This window comes from Apteryx mantelli, chromosome 4 (genome assembly GCF_036417845.1).
Source record: "Apteryx mantelli isolate bAptMan1 chromosome 4, bAptMan1.hap1, whole genome shotgun sequence".
In the NCBI taxonomy this organism is placed as follows: Eukaryota; Metazoa; Chordata; class Aves; order Apterygiformes; family Apterygidae; genus Apteryx; species Apteryx mantelli.
This window is the reverse complement of record NC_089981.1, coordinates 22,190,039-22,212,149: the sequence shown is the minus strand read 5'-3', so window position 1 is coordinate 22,212,149 and position 22,111 is coordinate 22,190,039. Positions and strand designations below refer to the sequence as shown.

Below are 22,111 nucleotides of genomic sequence, written 5' to 3'. Positions count from 1 at the left end.
TGTCTGGCTAAAGCCAAAGTAAAATGGTCAGAACACTAGCCTGCTACTGAGCACAACCAGGCCAGATAGCCCACGGGCCGGGAGCAAAGCTGAGCTCCGCTCTTACAAGAAGTAGTTGCACCTGTAAAGGCCCCAACAGCGTGTTCCCTGCTGGAGGTTTGGCTGCGGGGGCTCAGGACCAACATAGATGCAGCACAGCCAAGGGCTGCCCTCTTCCTCTGGTGACCTGGGAGAGAGTTGGGGGAGCTGCTTTTAAGCTGAGTCCCTACCTTCACCCCTACCTGAGCTGCAGCATTGACCACACACAGGTGGCAGAGCTCACACGCTTAGCAGTTAGTGCCTTTGGACAGGCACAAATAATTGCGCAGGCACAAATATAGGCCAGGGACTGGCTGTGACAGACTGTGACATCTGAGTGATGAAGGCCAAGTTCTCTGCTGAAGGGAGCCGGAAGAGTAGGGTAGCAAAAGCCTGCAGAGCTGCAGCTCCCAAGAGCAACGAGCCTGGCCCATTCCGAGTCACCGAGCATTCCTGCCTATTAGTTTTAACTCATTTCTATTTCATCAGGCTCCTTCAGCCTCTCTCTGCATTTTCTCCTGTTTTCATTCCCTTTCCTTCTGTTCCCCCCCACACACTCTTTCCTTGTCTTTCTCTCTTACTTTCCAAACTTTTCCATTAGACATGTCTCTTCTCCTCACATCTTGCTTCATGTAACGCACTGACCTCCTCTTATTTTCTGAGCCAAATATCCTTGTCTGACTTAAGAGATGTTTTCCATATTTAAACTCTACTGCCATGAAAGGGATGGAAGCAAAGGTGGGAGCTGTGAGGAGTCAGTGCACAGATAAGCAGCGCAGTGTTTCAATCTGTGATGTACATTTTTAGATCATGTGGTGAAAAGACCGTTTGCTGCTGCTAGCTTGAATAAAAAGAAAGGGCACAATACTGAACCTGACTCTCATTACTGGGGACATACTCTCAGCTACTTTAAGCTACCAATGAGCTTCAGAAGCTATGCCAAATATAATCACTCTAGGTCCTGGTATGCTTGGAAACTAATCAAAGTAGCTATTGCAGAATAAATATTTGCAAGTGGTTACTTCAGTTCAATTTTCTCATAAACACTCTTATTCCAAAAGCATCTTTGTCAGGGATTATATCTATATAATTAGCCTAGAATAGTTTATCCAACCAAGAGTCCAAGTGTAGAGAGATCTTAGGATTTGGCTTATCATGTAGAGAAATCTTTTCGTCAAATTCACTTTTCCTGCAGCTTTGCTCTTTTCATTTCAAGATCATTTCAAGTCTTTGCTGTCTACTTAGGTCATTTCCACTACAACCTGTCTTCTTACAGCCATAACAAGAAACCAGAGAAGGAAAGTATCCACTACACTGAGGAGAAATAGGAATAGGCAGGGCTATAAAAGGAATACGACATTTTCCCTGCAAATACCAGGCTCTCATCACACTAGGTGAGGAGCTAACGAACACAGCTAAGCAAGGAGTTAACAACATGGTGCTGCTCGCCCAAGGCAAGCAGAAGCCAGAGTGTGTACGAGTGAGGAAGTGAACTTCTTCCTCTCCACTCTAGCTCAGAGCCAGGCATCAGCATTCACCCAGGTATGAGCGTCACTGCCAGTAAGTACTTTCTTCACAAACTGATCTCTGAAGGGGCATTCCCTGTGATAATATCATTTTAATACTTATTTTCTGGGCTGGCCAGCCAACAATACTACCGGATGTATTAAAGGAGACTGGCTTGAAGTCTGTTTCAAATTTCTTGGAAAAGATGCATGTCTTTGAATTGAAAGGACTGTGGATCAGGACTTTAGTAAAGCTCCTAGCCATCACTGAGAGTCTAATCCCAACAGCAAAGAAAAAAAAGAAAGAAAAAAGGAAAAAAAGAAAAAGAAAAAAAAAAGGAAGTTTTGCCTCTTTCCTATCTCATTCCTTCCTCTCTGAGCCTGGTGATGTCCTGGCCAAACAGAGAACAAAGGATTATCTGCAATTGTACCAGAAACAGGACATCATATCTCACATTTGTAAAATCCTATTACCTTGAACATCATCAAGAAGTTCAAATCAAAGCAACTGCTGATAAAATACAGCTGCTTTTAAAGAGCAGTGTAGACTGGGCTTCTTGGCGAAGAGAGGCAGAACTAGTAACACGGATAACCACCCTGCGTGACTAGTTTCCACCACAGACTGTGCTTTGTGCAGACTTCTTAGCACACAGCATGGAGCTCTTCTTCCCTCAGCTTTCACTGAACCCGGGGAAAGACCCCCTACCATCAGAGCTGCCACAGTTACATGGGCAGAGCTCCAGCTAGCAAACACTTGATGGTCTAAAGCAGTCTTTCTCAACCGCTTTGCCCAAAGTAAAAAGTTTGCATGACCTCCCTTCCATCAACTATACAGTTAGGCAGAAAAACATACAGCAGTGGTAATACTGATTAGGTTCTGTAATTCACTGGGCTTTCCAAAGACTGACAGATATAGCAGCAGCAGCAGATGTGCAAAAAGCAGAGGCAAGAGGTTTTTTTTTCTGCATTTGCCTGAAACAGATATTCCTGTAAGTACTGCAAGTACTGCAGTCCCACCTAACTGCCTTGTGTGACGCAGGCCAGGCCTGACAGCCCATCATGTCAGAAATGCTAGTGCTTTCCAGAAGTATTATACCTGTTAACACAGGTATCATACATAATCACAACCACATTTCTTGAGGGGCTCCAAGGAGCTTACAGACCAGCTTGTATCTACCACTACAGAAGGAAGGTGAAGCCAGTCACACAGAGGTCTGCCTTTCAGTGCTCTCCACTTCGTATCTTTGCAGCCAATAAAGACTGTCAAAAGAGCTCCTTACTTTTAACTGAATTGTCAGAGGAGCTCTGCTTTAACCCTTGGGCAGCTGAAAAGGGAGAGAGAGGTTTACAAACATGCTTGGAGCTCTGCTGCTCCTAGGGTGACAGGAAAGGCCAGATTTTTACAGCACCTAAGAGACATGCAACATACTGAGCACCTGGAAGATGTGGCCATTCATTTAAGGAACTAATTGGAGGCTGAACACCCACAAAAACCTGGTGCTTAAAGATCAATTCCCTCACACCTACATGTGGTTTATACGAACAGATTTCTGAGGATTTTATTGGAGTGATTCCTGGTTTATATGGGAGGAAATTCAGATACTAAACTTCTTGACCAAGTTCTTCTAGCCATATGAAGACAAGAAGCAAACTAACTTTTTGCTCACTGTGAAGATGGTGCAGCTTTCAGATCCACATAAAGACAGGGCACTGAACTCAGCTGACAATTTCTGCCTCAGTCTTCTGAAACCATAAAACACATCCCAAGTCAGAAAACAAACATTCAGCACCATCTCTGACCATACGAAGTCGTTCCTGTTTTCAGTCTCTCTTTATCCATCCACAGCCAAACTTGTCACCATTGCTGGCAGAAGCCTGATTCTATCTTTTTATCACTGTTGCTACAAGACAGCTTGACTGCAACGAACGTGTTCACAAGGAAATCAGTTGACCGGAAAAGAACTGCTAAAACCAGTCTGGATTTAAAAAAAACAAATGCAAGTAAAACCCCACTCTAATTGTAAGCAGCCCTTGGTAAAGGGCAGCAGCAACCCTACTGAAGGGGTCAATACAAAAAAGAGAGAGGAACCAAACTCCCCTGCTCTGTGCTTACGCCAGGTTCTTAAACAGTGAATAACTTTAAGCATGCAAGTGACCTACTTAAGGTCATGCAATTAAAATTAATGAGAGCTCAAATCTCTTTGCTGCATGAAGGTCTAAAGTTTCCTACAATTTTCCTCAAAAGCAGAGGCTTTTTTGGGTGTTGTATATTATTAAGATAAAGCATTGCGTCTTTGTAGAGCTCTGGTTTAGACTCCTTTTAGAATTTTGGATATTCATTTACTCACAGAAAAATATGCTTAATAATATAGGTCTACTCTACTTCCTTGTTTTGTTCACCTTACAGTTTTCTCTGATTTGAGCAAAGCTCCTTCATAAGGGGACAGATTTTTTTTGGTGCCAAGCCCAAGATCCACAGGAGTCCAAAAACCACTATAATAACAGCACATCTCTTCATCCAAACTTCTATTAATATGATGCTTCTCATCATCTTTCATTTGAAATGGCAGTGTGAAATAAAACAGTATTCTGTCACACACAGAAAACAGCAAATCTACTCCCAATTGGTTTTCTTTGCTTCTCATCTGACTCCCTCCAGTTTCCTCTAGTCACTCAAAAGTAACCATTTCTGCTTGTACTGCCTCCCAGCCAGCGTAATCAAGTCAAAGATCTTACTCATGTTCCCAAGTGGAGCATGCGTGTGCAAGCACGAAGGCGGAGGCAAGAAATTGCGAAGCACTGTAGAGAGAACAGGACACCAGTGCGTATTGTAAAGCATATCTGTCCTCCTAACGCTTTGCAGCAAAGTCCGCTCTGGGAGCGGGAGGCGGACTTCATTCCACCGCGCTTTCTCAGCGGCTCCCTGCCACCCTGACTGCAGACTCCGTAATGTTGGCAGCACCACAGAACAACAACGTTCAGCTTGAATTTCGGATTCTAGGTAGAGCTTGCAGGGCTTAAAAATGCTTTGTAGGATTGAGGTATAAGCAGCTTATCAGCGAGAGTCTGGGATACTGTCTGTAATCAAATCCAAATCTCCTGAGCACTGTTTTGTCCCAACCACAAGCCCAGATTTTTCTTTACTGCTGAACTGACACGTCAGTCTGTGAGTTCACATTTTATAGTAAAAAGTAATGAAAGAAGCTCCTGTATTTCATGTTTAACATTTCAGTCTTCTCAAGGATAATAAAACAAAATCTTTCTGCAACAACAGATAAGTCAGGTAAATAAAATGTCAAACTACTTTAGAAATAAGCTAGTCAAGATAATAGAATAAACCTCCTGGGTAGCCATTAATTGCATTCTTTTATGCATTGGCAAAGATGCTTCCAGAGGACATATGATAACTAATACAAAGGGATGCTCTATTTTTATAACTGTTCTTTAAAATGAATTCTGTGCTGACAAAAAGGTACCTGATTAACATCTTGGGAAAGCAAGACCTTCCCCATATCCTCAGAAGGAATGATACCACTGACAGTTCTATTAACAAGCCAAAGCAGAGGCTGCAGGACTGAACGGGGGGACGGGTGCTGAGACGGCAGGGCAGGGATCCTCTTCCCAGGTCTCCCACTAGCCTGCCAAGCGACAAGTGCAAACTTGCTTCTCTGTTACATAAACCCTTCCTTCTGCAAAGTGAGGTTAATCATACTTTCTAAAACATTTTGAGATCTAGCAGTGCAGAGTCCTTTGCAAAAAGCTGTGTTTTTATTATTACTTAACTCCCTAGCAGCACCTAGAGCATAAAGGGAACAAGAGCTTCATGTCTACCAAATTAGCAGCCAAGGTGTGGGTAAAACAGCAATACACGATGCAGCCCTATGTATTCACTTTCATTGCTTCCTGCAAAACAAAGATGACAGTAAAAGCCCCTACTAATTGTTACTCAACATCACAAAACAAAAGCCTATCAGTTAGACATAACTTTTCCCATTATGTTTTCCTAATAATTTGCCATTGTCACCATAATACAGCATGAAAACACTGCACTGCACAGACAGCCTCTTCTTTTGATTAACCAGGTGCTGTGGGAATTTCTGTCTATCCTTAATCATAATTAAAAGTTGTTATTCCCATTTCCAACGCAGGCTTGCTGCCAATTAAATCTATTTGGAAAATAACTTTTTTTCTTCCATAGAAATGATTTATTTCTTGTTAAAAATAAAGTAGACCTGTTAGGTTAAAAGTTTAATTCTGATCTCTCCCCTCACTTACATGTTATTAATGAAGTTTCCTCATCTCCCAGTGACCCTCACAAGAGTTGGAGAAGCTCAGCATCTCCCAGAGAAGATGATAATGGAAACTCTTGCAGCAAGACTTGTTTCTGCACTGAGAGTACAAGGATGTACTAGGCAAAGCCACAGCTTATGAGCTGTTTGAGGAAGGGATTTCTGCCGAGAGTTCATTCCTTGACTGAGGCACAAACAAAGAAGCTGTCCAGTCATACTATCATTTGTCTACATGTAGCATAAGTTTCTGGGCAGAAGAATACTATGACTAAGTACTAGGTATATTGTAGCATTAAGGAGACACCACAGGAAGAATATGAGTGCACACAAATGAGCAGAGAGAAACTCTTGGTTTGCAAAGCTTTTACTTGGGCTCAGATTCCTGGTCGTCCAGTTTTAGAGTTTGGTCTAAAAATCAGTATTTCACTTTCATGTCTTTTGTTGCCATTTATAGTTGGAAAAGTGCTTCAAGTGAAATTTTCACCACTTATTGATTACAACTGTCAAAGGAGCCTGTAGCTTTCTCCATGCTGTCAGCAACAAGGTGTTTAGCATGACATAGCAGCCTCCTTGTCAGCAGTAAGGTAAAGAGACAGGAAGAACTGAAGAAAAGCAAAAACTGGTGGGGAGAGCAAAGCATTATTCTCCTGCCCAATGATTCTACTCCTGCCATCAGGCACATGGGCAAAAAGACTTTTGATGGCCCAAAGAGCATTTTAAATCCATCAGAGAGTCTACAACTTGACAGCTTCTAGTCTAGATTCCTTGTCTGTGTGTAAGTATTGCACAAACCCAGGCAGACTTCTCCCTCCCTTTCTGTCAGGGGAATGAAAAACAAGGTGTGCCATGTTTCCACCTCTCCATCTGGCTTCTCACTCCTTGTCAGTATGGCAGAAGTGACTGTCTTGGCTAAATTTCACCTCCTGATGAACGCTGCATTTGAAAGACAGTTCATACTGCATGATTTCAACAGTGAAGTACTGCTTGGGAAACTCACGCTTCTTTCATGTAATTTAAACTATGAACACTTACTATATCCACAGTCAAATACATTCACTATCACCCCAGTCGCCCCCATGACTCACTCACTGTGAGTCACTCACATGGGACGCCCTTACACCACAGACTAAAGAGTTTGTGCATAGTCTGCAAGGACAATCAAAGACTCGGATTTTCTGCAGAGAAACAGATTTTGTTTATTTTTTCCTGTGCACTTTATATGGCAGTGCTGTATGTCCCAATGCTGTAAAGATGATGGCGTAAACATGGCCCTAAGTTCCTAAGAGCTGTATCATCCAAATTATACAGTGATTCTGAGTGAATATTTACAGTAACAAAGTAAATAAAGAAGCCTCCTACTCTTCTCCCATCCTCTCCTACTGGAAGCTCTGCTTGAGTTAAATACATAATTACATAAAAACAACAAAATCATCAATGGCAATGCAGAAAACTGGGTCAGTCCAAGAGCTGAAAGCCTGCTTTGTCTGTTTGCTGTATCTCTTTGGCCTAAACCTGTAATTCAGTCTTAGAAGCAAAGGCAAAGTTGCTCAGATTTTGATACAGTAATTCAGAAAACAAATCAAATCCCTAATAGAGTGTGTGTGCATGTGTGTGCACATGTGTGTATGGATGTACACTGGCACATCTGTGCATTTTCTAGCATCAGAACTAACAAGTTTACTAAAGAAACTCATTCTGGAAGTTTTTTATTTCCACAAACCTAGGAGAATCATGGCTTTCCTCTTTCAGAGTTCAAAGCCAATTCTACCAGGAGAAATTCTTAGAGACTCTGTTAGGTGATATATTGTGGACTCTCTGAAATTAACCTCTTCCGTTTAACTGTAAAACCTACGTGTAAAGAATAGCCCTTCTGAGGGAACTGTGACAGCAACAGATATTTTAGTCTTCACAGATGAACACAAGGGTGGAAAAATGATTAAAGGATTTATTATTTTCTAGCATAAATCTTTGAGCACTGATTGATACAATTCACTTGACCGAGGGTAATGTCAACTATGTCACACAGATCTTGCAAGCCTCAGTTTCAGCTGTGACTAACATGGAAGTCATAGATATATAAAACCAAAGAAAATACCTTTTCTCTCACACAACCAGTGAGCAATAAGCTTGAGAAGGGTCACTGAAAATCAGGCAATCCAAAAATTCCTGATAGACACCAGCTTTTGATAGTATGAGAATATCTGAATCAAAAGCTAAGACCATCAGATGCAGGACTTCAAATCCACTTGACACCACAGACCTTGGTCAAATCCTCAGCTTGTATGTGTTGGAAAAGCACTACAGAAGTCAATGAAACTAGGCCGATTTAAATAATCTCCTGCACCTTGCAGCTAAAACACATACCCTTCAGTTGTGATTGCTTTTCAAGTGTCTCCAATAGCTTGTCAACAGTGAGTGCTTGCCATTTGCTATCATGTTGATTTTTGTTTGAAATGCAAACTAGAAATTATTTTTCTCTCCAGATTACTGGCAAAATTTGTCTTTAAATGGCAGGTTGGGTCTGGTCACTATGCCCACTGTAACTGCTTAGAGGAGAACAAAATAGGAAGTATTTAAGATTAATAAAAGAGAGGAAGACTAGCCCTCTGCTTCTAAAGGCTTCATTATCTTCAAATCTTCCCATTTGCAAGTTCCTCTAGCATTTTACTTGCAGTTTTATTCTTTCAGAAGATTGAGAACTATTTTTACCCAGAGGGTTTTAGGGGGACTGAACATAAACTCCAATATTTAGTCTTCCTCCTTTCTCACTTTATAGGCTGCACTCTGTGAAATTTTCCTGTATATATATGTCTTGATCATTTGTCATTAGGTATTCAACCACATGCTTATGGCAATTGCACTAGATGCTGCAGCATCTCCTTTTTAATTTCTTTATCTGTTTCTCCCTCACTACAGCATGTTTTTTTGACTCCCACCACCCTTTTTATAACAAGAATGGATGGACCAGATTGTATTTTTCTTCCCTGTTCAAAATACATAGAGTACGCACAAAAGCGGCAGCTTCAAGGGAGGAAAGAATGCGTCAGACTCCTAGACAGACATATTTCATGAATGACTTTTGTAGACATGATTAACTGCAGTCTTTCTGCAGCAGTGAAGTAGCCGGATATATCAAACTTCAGAGTAAAGGGAAAAAGTGCATCTGTCTTGGGAAGAACGGACTTTCTCTGTGTATTCAGTAAACAGTACCCACCCCCCTTGAAGTTAGATCAGTTTGCCAGTAATACTAACAGAAAGAATAGGATCTTGGGATCCTGCGCATTGCCCACTTCTCCCCTTACCCAAAGGGCTCAGCACAGTGCCTTTGCAGCCCATACTATATTGAGGGAAACAAGGGAACACAGTCCACACCAGCCTATTTCACAAGGCAGTAAACAGCATCTCCGAGTTACCAGCCTGATTCATTATATTAACTGTAATGGCTTCTGGGGATTGGCATTTCCCCTCTTTCAAAAGCCATGTGTTGAGTCCCTAAATTTAAATGCAATAATCCGCTCGCAACTTTGTTTCAGATCAGTACACTGATTGCAGCCATCCACATACCTGAGGCAGGGACAGGAGCGCCGAGCAGCTGAAGTGAGCAGAGGACAAGGAGGCTTCCGTGCAAGCGGGAAACAGGGGATCTCCAAAACAGGACCCTGTGTGTCAGAAGCCACGTGTCATTTATAAAATACAAGGAAAACAGCTCTCTGTAACTATGTCTTTTGTAAAGGACAAAAGGGCCCCGGGCCAAAACCAAGCAAAAAGACCCTCATTAACTTCAAAAGTCACTGGATCAAGACCTAATAGAGAAAAACTACAGCTTATCCTGGTAAGGGATAAGTGCTTTCAGTAGCACAGCTGTAAGGGGAGGGTGCACGAAGCCCCTGGCTTGGCTCATGAAACCATCAAACTGACAACACCTGCTGACAGCCGTGGGAGCAGAGCACAGGGGAGACGTGATGTTCTCAAGGCAATACCATCAGCTCTTCACTTGCAATGGGACTTGAGCTCCCACACGGCATGTTTCCACTTAGGCACATGTTCAAGCACTTAATCAAAACAGGGTAACATTATCAGCTTCTTTGCATAATCTGAATCATATCGGACATTGAATCAGATGCAAACACTTTACAGATTTGAGCCTGAAAAAAGATGCATACATGAATTCTAAACATTTGCAATATGTAAACTATAAATTCATTATTTTGGGGGAAACAAAAAGTTTGCTGAAGCATAGAAAGTACACAAAACTAACATTGCCAAGCTGACGTAATGAAAAATCACAGATCAGCCTCCTAAAATCATAATATTTTTGTAAAATAGTAAGTGTTGGAATCTCTTTATTACTTACACATTGGACTTTTAGAAAGTTATGCTTTCAATGTTTTTGTGCATAACCACAAAGATGAAAAATTTTTATGAAAGCTGACATCTCCCCAAAATCTCCTGTATCCAGAAATTAGGGTTATTAAAAAACAAAACAAAAACAAAAGAACAACAGAATGGCAAAAGATGCCAGTACTGGTACTGTACCGTACAAGAGAGACAGATGATGGCACACAACAGTCCAATACAGCAGGCAGTAGGCCTCACCATGCCAAACTAGCTGTAGGAAGGCTGGAGGTGAAAAATACTCCTTTAGGCAGCCAACATAAAAATTAGCAAACGATGCAGGTGTAGCTCATAAATACAGTATAAAAACGCACACATGCATGTGATGCTCTATCCAGAGTTTCGACCCCATTGATGAAGGAAAGTAAAACCTCCATCCCAGGTCAAGTCATAACCCACACGATGCTCCATACTAAGACTTAGCTTCTTCACTTCTGTCATGATAAGAGCACATATTCCACAACTTCCTCACACGTGCACACCACTTCTAAATACCACAAAAAGGTAACAAGCTAAGAAACTTTGGATAGAGAGATATCAGGTCTCAAGACTGTCATGAATCCACAGTCAAGAAGGACCCCACCTCCCGTGACATACTTGCCTTCCTCTGTAATTAGCCCAGGTTGAGGTTAATACGTAGCTGCTCCTACCGAGTGTAACACAAGGAAGAAGAGCTGTCTTTTCAAAGCCCCCAGGACACCTGGCACATGCTGATGTTAGAAACTGTTATGATGCTAGACAGCCTGGGAATCAGCACTCTACAAAGTTGCTAGCAACAAGATTTAGTACAAATAAGGCTTGCTGAAACTTCCCTTCCCTCCGCAAGACCAGAAAACTGTCTCGAGAGCACAGGATTTATCAAGTGCTATTGCTAGGCTCAGTTTTGTGCACGCACCTTGTCCCCATCACCAAATTATGGAATGACTGGAACGCTTTGAAAGGAAAGCTTTTGCGTGAAGAATGTTATAAGCAGAGCAAAAAGAGTTTTGATGCAAATGAAATGACTGATACAGTTATTGTTTAAAGCAGGATTAGTGCACTTTGGGTGACAGAAATCATCAGGAATGGACTATTAAGAGTTCGGACTAATCCTCAAAGACAAGCTGCTTAAAAACCTAATCGCCTGTCTTAAACCAGTGAGATCAGAGAGTGATTTAACTCTTCCAAAAGGCCAACAAGGCCTTTGACGCTCATTTTTCCAACAGGCTTTTCTTGCCTTCAGTTCAAAGTCATCCAAAAGGGTGAGCTTCAAACACCTGTTTCAAGTGAGGACGGCGGCACCAGAGGATATGTTTTATTCAAACAGACAGACTCCACATGAACAAACAACGATGTTCAGCACTCCAGTCCTCTACTTTGGGAGTAAAAAAAGCTGTATGTTCCAATTACTGAATAAATGAGACAGATTAATTAGATTAGACAGACAGATAGAAGACAGAGACATTCTTTCCCATTTAAGCACATTCTCAGTTCAGGGTGAGTCATGAGAAGAAAAATCTACTGTATAAATTAAGTACAGCACTAGAAGATCTTTCAAGTAAGAAGTAAACCTATAACATAAAAGATGATGAACCACTGACTGCACTGTGCATCCTTACCCACTTTTGGACCCATCTATTTAAAACAGCATCGCTACATCAGGCTCAGAGCTTATGCTGCCATGCAAGACGCAAGCTCTGCACTCCTCAACACTATCCTCAGCTACAGGTGTATCAATAGTACAGGAGCAGCATGTTCAAATGGGAAAGTACACTCAAATCCTAGGTTTCCAGCACTCCTTGACAGAGGATTTTGTGGAAGCGCAGCATGAAAGGAAGGGCATCTTGGAAGACCGTTACAGACAAAGAGAGGACCTCACTGGGAGAAATATGTCTATTTTCATTCCCACCTTATCAGAACAAACAGAATTCCATGACTGTTCCATTTTCAAATGGCAAGAGAAGCAAAACAAACCAAAAGTTGAGTAAAATTAAACTTGGAGCAATTGTATCCACAATGTACTTATCTGAAGTTTGCTGCCTTGTTTCAGATCCAAGAGCTTGTGTGTCCTGTATATCGCTTGATCCTAACAGAAGATACAACTTCTCCATACAGAATATACTTGGCTTATATTCTCAGATATCATCACAACTCTAGCTCCTCTGCTAGAAATCCTTTTGCATTTTAGCAGAGATCTACATGTAAAGATACAACTGACCAGGCAGATAGCTCAGAAATAAATTCTGAACTTCTGTGTGAAGCAGAAGAAAAACTCTACTGCCCACCTAATGAAACTTATCTGTTGGCATCAGTACTAGAATGGCTTCTTCCCATTTCATGGTTTTACTATTTTGCATTTTATGGACTTATTTTTTCATGCCTGTCAGAATACCTGACTAATGTCAGAATACATTTTGCTGAACATTTTTAAAAGCATACTGGCCACATCAAAATACTAACCTCAAAGTTTAAACAAAAACTTTTTCCTTTGGGTAAAAAACCCAAAGACTGTTTTCATCATCATCTACATTTTGTTAAACCTAGATTCTCCATTAGCCCGTTACTGTGACTGTTGATTGTTCACCGAGGAAACTCACGTTATTACGGATAGCCAGCTCAAAGCCTATGCAACTTCAGGCCTACTTGACATCAATCACACTATGACTTCTTAAACTTCTGCTCCAGAAGTTCCTCTCAAAAAAAATTAAGATTATATATTCAGCTTAACTAGGCCCCAGTTAAAGCAAAAGAGACATAACAGTGCAAGGTCAAAGAAAATGTTTCTGCCCCTTAATTTGCTCAGTGTTTGCTTAAATTCTGCCCGTCCTGAAAGGAGGTGCTGAAGATGTTTTGATAAATTAATTAAAAGGTTTTATTTAATTCTCCCTCATTTAATACTTTAATACTATCAGAGAGAGCATCTTAAGAACACACATAGGTGATTTGTGAAAGAGATTCTCAATAGCCTACTTAAAAATGCACATCCAGCATTGACACAAATACACCCAATCAGCTGAGGATCATAAATAATTTCTTCAAAAGTCTGGCACAAAGGGAAAACCTGTTGCTCTCCAGAAGCCACTCCAACCAATGAAGCGGGGTCAGTTTCCAGGGGAAGAAAAGAGTATAAATACAAACCAGAAAAGGAGCGTGAAAGGCAGAAGCACTATGGCCAAGGTTTAAACAAATCCGACTAATGAATGAGACTTCCATCATGCCCTAAAGGCAGCTGACAGGGGACTCAGGCTGTCTCCTAAGCAGGAAGAGGTTTCTAGCTCAAGGCCTTCCTGCTCTCATCTCCAAGCTTTGACCTTAGCCAAATCTCAGGAATAAAAGCAGGTCTGATCCAGATGAGAGGAGTGGAGAAAACACTCCAGATCTGTCCAGTCCAGATTATGAAATACTTAGATGTCAGCAATGCGAGTCCCACTCCTCCTTGCCCTTGCAGCTAGTGCAGATTATTGAGAGAAGTTCCAAGAAGCAGCTTCATTTTGTAGGTAGCAAGGCAATGGCCATGGCCATCACTGCTCCTGGCTCAGTCTCCAAGGTAATCCAGCTGGGAGTGTGGTTAGGCAATGATGCGCGGGTACCACCAATGCACGTACACAACACCCGCATCTCAGACACACGGACACATCTAACACAATGGCATCTGTCCAGCCATTCACCTGAATTCAAAATGGATGCATTTTTCAACCCTTTGTGAAACATTTCCTTTAAGCATTATTAATTGGATTGCTTTTGTCTCTTATCAGCAAAGAAATGTCAAATTTGACATTTTTGTGGGAAAAGTCACTATCAAAAAAAGCCATTTTGATAAAAGAACCTGATTGTTGACAACAAAAACAACACATGTTCTTTAAAAGGACAGCTTGGTGGTGTTTGCTGCCTGAAGACAGCATCATCTACAATGCCTAGTACCGAAAGACAACTTAAAGCCTGAAGTATCAAAAGCCAATTGAATCTGGAATTCCTCCAGGTCCTGCATCCTGCAGTTGATTTTTGCCGTCTCTATATATTCTCTCCTCGCTATCTGCAAGGATCCTCAGGGATCACATTTCTCTTCTCCGCTTCTCCTAGAGCAACAGAGCAGAAAGAGAAAGAGACTGAATTGTCTTTTTCTCCCTTGACAGAAATATGTCTAATCCTGATGGGCTGCATGACACAAGGATGCTGCAGTCTGCTATTTGACAAGAAAAGGCTGGAACGACGAGCTTCACAGGATCCAAGATCCAACACAGCAATCTAAGTATATTTTCCCTTGCCCTGCATATTAGCTTGGCATGGAAACTACTTGTGTCAATTCTCTATACAGATTGTTCACAACTAAGGATTAAAGCTGAGGCTGTCAAATGCATTACACAAATAATAAATTCCAGCAGCTAGAACAGAAGTGTGGTACCACAGAGAACAGGACAGTATTGTCTGACCAGAAGTCATCCAGCTCCATCCCCAAGCACCTCCTGAGGAATTCCAGAGAATAAAACCATATTTGATCTTTTCATGTTCCCTCATCATATATAATTTTGTAATACATGTGCCTAAACTGGCCAGAAGCCAGCACAGTGCTGAAGAAAACAAAACCTTACATCAGGCTTCTGAAGGTCACAGGACCATACACAGAAATGAGACTGCGAGGAAGTGATATTACTCCTGTCTGCAGTGACCCAGCAGTCTTCAGAAAAATGACAGGAGCTTTTTGCGATATATTTTAAGCTTCAGCATGTGAGAACAGAAAGATTACAAAAACGTCAATGCAATTCAATCTTTTGCTTTTGCTTACATAGAGCAAGTGATTTATCTAGAAAACACTTAAGTTATGATCTTAGCTGATGCTTAGGAGGCAGCTAAAATAACAAGACAAGGCAGGTAAATCCCACTCCAGCACCAGACTCCAGACCTTTCAGAGCAGGAACAGATGCATGTGTGAGAACAAAGAAGGAAACTACTGCAGGACCACACTTGCCCACTTCTCCAGTGGTGCACAGCTTCCACACAGCAACTTTTACTGATGTCTGAACTATTGCAATTTATCTCCAACAGCAGCAGTGACAATGACAAAACTATCAGGAATTCATTGGGCATCAGTCCCACGCTATCCAGCACTGCTGCTGGCAACAGGAGCTTTTAGGGTATTTCTCAGATACAAGGCACTTTGGAATGAAGGAGTTGCAATGCTTTCTGCTTGTGCCTGGAGGACACCTTTCTGGCTGGCCTCTGCTCAAGAAGACTGGCGATAAAGATTTCATCCTGCTCCAGGCATTCCAACTAATCCTGATGTAGTTAGGCTTTCTTTGCACTGGGAATAGTATAAGGCATTTAAAATGCACATAATTTCAACCAGTGCAACAGGTTTTTCACTGCCATTTTATCATCATGCCAGAGGAATAGCAGACTGGAGATGAAAATGTTCTAATTTTTGTATGAGAAAAAATGTAGAAAGCACAACTTATGTCATTACTGCATGACACTAGGTTGACATTAGCGCACACAATTTCATTGGAGCCTGTTTCCTATGATGACAGGCAACAAACACAGAAGGTGAGGTAAATTAAAATAGAGGCTTTTGTTCAAAGTTTTCACGGGAATATATTTGGCTTTCATAAAGATTTTTCAGCTCCATACTGGAATTTCAGATCTAAAGAAAGAATGAGAGAAAAACAATTATCACTAAGAAGAGCCGATGCCTTGGAAATCAAGGCATCCATCTGGGGAGCAGAAGACGCAGGTTCGAGTTGTGGTTTGTGAGGAGGACAAGCAGAGTCTTGAATTAGGGTATTCCACAGTCCCAGAGAGCGCCCTAGCCAGTCTGCCACTGGCAATATCAGGTGAAGAGGCTGCAGCTTTCTTTTTCTGTGTGTAAAAATCTTAAAAGCTTTTGGATTCAACCTGATTGCGCCAAGAGGCTCTGCAGCTTCTTCCCTCTCCCCCAGGGGCCTGGCCACCTGTGCTCGAAGCCAGCTCTGGAACAACGTAGCCGTAACCTGGGACCGGATTGCTGTGAAACAGCCAAGTGTGAGAAAGAGCTGCGAGATGCCTCATGGGAGCCTTCACCCCTTGGCTATGGAGTTGCATTTAAGCTCAAGCCCTTGCCCTTGGTCCTTGCCTGAGTTTAAACAGGTTTGTGCCTGGTCCCATACCTTGCTGATCCTGATCACGAGATCCTGGCTTGATCTCAAACCTGCCTCATCTCTACATATTTGCCTGGTGATGACCGGACTCTTGGCCATCCCCGGCTGACAATGCTGGACCTGCTCCACTCTTCTTGTTCAGGGGCTGTGGGATTGCCATCTTGTCAGTGCGGGCACTACCCCAGCCTGCCTTGCCATCACGCTCAGCTCCCGGCTCCCCTTGCCTTGCAGAGCAGCCCATGCTTGAACCTGGAGCTGAGCACCACAGAGCCTGGCCCTCAAGCTGGCCTTGAGCACAGGCAGCCAAACCTCTCAGAGGGGGTAGGGGAGAGCTTGCAGACTGCTGCTGCACTTCGAGACCTGATACAAGGTTGTAAAGTACATTAAAGTTCTCAAATCCTTAAAAGCTTCTCAAGATGAGAAACACAATTCCCTTCCAGCTCTAACTACAATCTACCATACAACCTCACAAAAGTATAAAAAGTTTTCATTGCAAGTTTAATATGAAGCCATACGCTCATCTGTAATTTAAATATCTGAAGCAACCAACTGAAAGATGATCCCTTTTCTTTTGAGTTGTTCTGTGGCAGTATTTCCAACACTTTTTTCTTTGTCACAAAATAAGTCACTGAAAATTCTACCCAAAACCCACAATGCTTAAATTACCAACATATCTTTCACTGTTATCTAAGTTGCAGTAATCATGCTCAACTTAATGGAAGCAGTCATTTAATTAGTACCAACTGCTGTTCACCTACATATTCTGGTAGAAACATTTTGGGTTATACATAGATCAATTACCTGATGAATTTTACAACACCTCATTACAAAACTATTAAAAGTTCAGCAGAAAATTCCCTAGACAGTGCAAGACTCATTTTCAGAAAGTTGTGATGTCAGGGGAGTGAAGCTGCGTGGGTGGTTCCACACAGTTTTGAAACAATTGCCCTTACATTAAGCGTGTTAAACTGTTTCTTTTTTTTTTTTTTTAATCAATAAAATACTTCTATATCTCCCTCACTAACATCACTGTTATGATTACTATTATGATGGGAACAATACAAAACGAGGTCCCACACCCTCTTGGGTGCGGACTACCCTCACACATACATGCAAAGACAGCTCTTGCTGTAACAAGTACGCAGTTTTAAAAGCTTACACAAAAGGCAGGAGGAAGAAAGCTAGCCTAAGCACCTATCTTAACCTAAGTTTTGAACTTAAGATATCTCAGACGTGCCTAAAACTCTGTAGGATGGATCTGGACCTAAGTGACTTGCCCAGGCTTGTAATGCAGTCAGACCCTGGTCCTTGCCTCCTAGCTCTCTGGCTTGCTCATAAAATCACCTGGTCAGCAGCAAGCGGTGCCTCCAGGGGAGCCAGTTCAGCTGCTCCCATGACAGTATGTCCTCCCAGCTATGTGCACGTGTGCACACTGAGCTTCTCCCGATCAGCTGAGGAGGATCAGGTGGCAGGGACTGGGTCAAACAACAGCGCCACTGAGGAGGAGCTGAACAATTTCCTTAACAAATAGTGAGAGCTCAGCTCAAGGCACCATCGTCTGTAACCAGACGGAGAGGAGGGCCGCTGCACTGCCAGCCTGGGGAGGAAACCTGAGTCGCTCCACAGCCCTGAATGTCAGGAGAGGCTCCAGAAAACTGACACGAAAGCCAAGAGTGAGCTGGGGATACCTGACCTGCTGTATGCTTCCCATGAAGAGGAGCTACAGCAATCGGAATCGCAGTGGCTGGGAGGAGTTCAGAGATGTGCAGAGGCCGCACAGCACCGAGGGCTACAGCAAGACTCACAGGACTTGCTGCCCCAGGGCCAACCAGAAACAGAGCAGCAAGAGAATGGGGCTCTCCAGGGACGCCCAGGGGCATGGACAAGCCCGAAGCATTGGTAATCTATACACAACCGATCAGCTGGATCTCTGACAGAGGAATGCTAGTTAATGTGTCCTGGGAGTCACCTACCGAGCAATCTTGAGGGAAATGACGCCTATCTATGCTGGCACTGAGGACAGTTTACTGAAATTAATGAAAGGCATGAATTGCCTTTAGACTAAATTGCCTTTAAACCTCATACACACACTGATTTAAAAGTGAGTTTAATCTGATTTAGCTTACTTGGTGTTCAAGGAAGTAACTTTGACCCAATGCTTCAATTACTGTTAGCGCAGCTGACTGTGCCCCTCCATACTGTGAAGTGGAACCAACAATATTTCACACCATCCCTTAATTTTAATAGCAAAGACTGTGACTACAGTGCACTAGCTCAAATCAGCTGCCAACAACATTCAGCCAAAGGCACTGCTTTGTCTGCCCTGCGTTAGGGAATTACTTTCAAAGATGCCTTTAAAAACCAGTTTCTCCTATCCTGTGTAAATAACCATGCCTGGTAGGGTCATGTAGGCAGAAACTGCTTAAAAGCACCCTCTTGGAAAAAGCTACCTCATATGATGGACAGGAAAAAGCAGAGAGGACTATCAAAACCTTACCTTGCTGGAATTCAAGATCACGTATCCTAAATTGTCAAGAAACATAATAGCCTCTCTTAGGGATCATGTAGAAATTGTCAAAAATATATACTTCAAATTGAATATAAGCCATGTAGAGGCCCTCATGAAAAGGGCAAAATGTTTGTCAGACTCCTCCAGGGAATTTATGACCAGAGGTTACAAGACAGAACCTCCACTTATTGACAAGCAGAACAACCCCCCAGGTGATGCCAGTGCTCCCATTACCTCCTGCACGAATGCATGACAGCGTACCACAGCTAGGAGTTGCAATGAGCCTCCCAGTGACCTGAGAAATCAGTGAATGAACAAATCCAGGCCTCAAATTTTACAGGGCTGCCTGTCAGCAGGGAAAGAGGAGAGAAGGGACTGCCAAAGCTTAAACGTAATCCATACAACTGACTTGCAAAGCAGCTCCTCACACCTTGTTAGGAATTTCTCATTACTGTTTAGCGTTTGTTCTCCGGAAGCACCTGTTTAGTTCTGTGTTGCACAAGCGCTGAACACAGCTCAAAAAGTCTCAGCCCCCAAAGAGCTGTGGCCTGATTATACGATGACACTTCTGGAACCCCCAGACTAAGGAAGCACTAGACGATGGCGGAGAGGACTAGCATCCTAATGAGGAACGTCATGAGAACCAGCCACCAGCTCTCCAGACTCAACTAATCCACAACAGGAACACCAAAAGACAGCTTCTCTTTCCTTTTCTTCTCTTCCCCTTAATTAAAACGGATTTCTGGGAACTACCTAGCCTCCAAGATTTTGTTTTAAACAGCAACTTTTTAACATATCTATTAAAGATATAGAAATATACAAAGAATAAGTGTCATTCTGCACAGAGCAGCGAGAGGGTGCTGAAAATTTAAAATCCCTTTCTTTGCCACTGTGAACCCAAAATATTGGCACCCCAAGGGTGTTTCTAAAGATGTGGACAAGGTAAGTTGAATAACACACTTTACTGGAGCGTAACGCTTTCACAGCCTGCAGATATATCTGACCTCCAGTTAATTGACTGACAAATCATTAAAGATCTGGGAAAGGAAGGCCAGAGTGAGGAAATTTCTTCTCTCATTTCCTATCACCTTTACCAGCACATCTTCTAATGGTCCCGGGGTTGCATTTTACAGGCTACTAAAAATGAAAGGCAGCCACTTTGAAATTTATGAGGAGCTGAGGGAATCTACTGAGTGCCACCTTTCTCGTTTCCTTCCTCGTGCCACAGGCATAAATTGGGTTCACAGCTTGCTCCCTCGCTTAACAGCCGTATGTATCCTGCATTAATATATCTCTCTGCTAGTTTTTAATACCCTTTACCAAAATTCATTTCTTCTCAGCTGCCTTTCTTCCTCCAGGGTTCTCTCTAGAGCCCTAAGGGAGCTAAAGAAAATACATATTCTACCATTTCTGTTTAAGTTCCCAGGTCCTTCGGACAAGCCATCGCACTTATTCTTCAGGCTGAAGACAACTTACTGGGGCACTCTTCATTACAGAATAAAAGGGCTGCTGTTTAAACCTGGGTGCTTCCAATAATAAGAATAACTTGCTTGTATAACCAAAGGTTTAGGTGCACAAAATGAAAGGTTAGTCAAAGCCAAGTTTCTTCCCATACAGGAGTGCTGTACACAGGAACCAAGCCAGAAGAGTTGGTTTTTAAGACATAATGACTGCATCAGGATGCAAGAGTGTTTTTTCCTGGTAGGTATTTGTTTCTCATTTTCTGGGGTTTCTGTATATGTTCTACAGCAATTAAATCTAGCTGTTGGAGCCTCAAAAGCACAAAGGTACATAATACAATATTCCAATTAAATTCCTGCAAGAAATGCCTCAAAGCCATTTGACTGCATGAAGAATCATTTACCATCAGGCGGCCTTCTCAGCCACCAAATTTTGCACTGCAAGCATCAGACCAACTCTGATGCTATTTTGCAAAAGTAAGTCTCCCAGCACTGGAAAAATATTCTGGAACAGGAAAAACTACTGACATACAATCTTAGTGAAGGAAAACTTTTTGGAGAACAACTTCAAGCCACGGCCGAGATGCTGATCCTTGTACAGGACCAGACAACGCTCAACGTTGGCTAACAGCTGGGTGGCAGAGGACAAAACTCTAGCAGAATTGAATTAAAAGGTAAAGTGCCAAATCTAAAGAAAACAAAAATTTAAGACAGATGACCACCCGACTTCCTAACACAACCAGGACTCAGGACTATCTGCGCTAGGTATCATACACAAAGACAAGGCCAGACCAAACAGCATACAACTCTGAGTAGTACACAAAACTTCTACTCAAGAGGTTAGCCTAGATCTGGGATTATGCGAGTAGTTTCTCATAAGAAGAGAAACTAAGGACAGATACAGTATTTCCTGGAAACAATCTTATTTATGCACAAAACAATATTTACAAAATCTTGTCTCCTTAATTAAAGAAGAAACAAAACAGCAAGAGAGAGTTGTTTAGATTTTAGCTTGGCTTCAACATTCTTCTCAATCAGCCCCATATCCAAAATTTGCTTTCAGCTTTTTCTGGATCCATGCTACAGCTAAGTCCCTGACTGCCCACAGGCCTTCTTGCTGCCTTTTGTACCTGCTTTCATGATGCTTTTTGTATCTTTTTTCCTCGCTGACACATTCTTCTCTTTGAAATACTCATTCCAGCTGTGGAGCTCACACTCTAGCTGGCCTTGCATAAGGTCAGTTCTACACAGTGTGCAGCAAGACACCATGATGCCATACAAAATGCGCTTAAATTACTGCAGTAAAGCACACTGCATCTTGTTTTAACAGAAAGAGGAAAGATTGCCAAGTTCCTAAGCAGGTCTCTAGCAAGAGCAAGTTGTGTACTTTTCAAGTATGAAGTCACTCAGTTAAGCATTTAACTGCACTTGGTGAGCAATAAGCCTTCTTTTGTTAGGAAAGAATAATATCTTGAGCTTTGAAAAAGTGACCAGGATTTTACAAAAGTAGATTTCTAGCAGTATTTGAAATGGAGACCTTTTAATGATTTCACATTACCCATCATTAAGCTGAAGCATTCAAAATGAAGGTGGAGAACATAGCACAGAGAGGTAAAGTGACCTGCCTAAGGTCACCTGGAAATTTTCCTGAGAGGCAAGAAGACAAACTCATTTTTGACACAACTCTGTGCCCTTACCAGCAAGGCAATCTTCCCTCCAACATTGTATCTTAGGGTGATTAAGGTCATATGCAGGTACAATATGG

General features: G+C 42.2%; 1 protein-coding gene across 11 annotated transcripts in view; it reads right to left on the bottom strand.

Annotated features, from left to right (window-relative positions):
• TSPAN4 (tetraspanin 4) overlaps nt 1-22,111 on the bottom strand; it is a 448,984-nt gene that overhangs the window by 274,997 nt on the left and 151,876 nt on the right. For 8 of the 11 annotated variants that reach the window (XM_067295983.1, XM_067295981.1, XM_067295979.1 and 5 more), the window contains one exon: nt 9,437-9,531. The exons of the other annotated variants lie outside the window; for them this stretch is intronic. The gene's annotated coding sequence lies outside the window, so the exon portion shown is untranslated. The remainder of the gene's footprint in view (nt 1-9,436; nt 9,532-22,111) is intronic. 11 annotated transcript variants of the gene reach the window in all.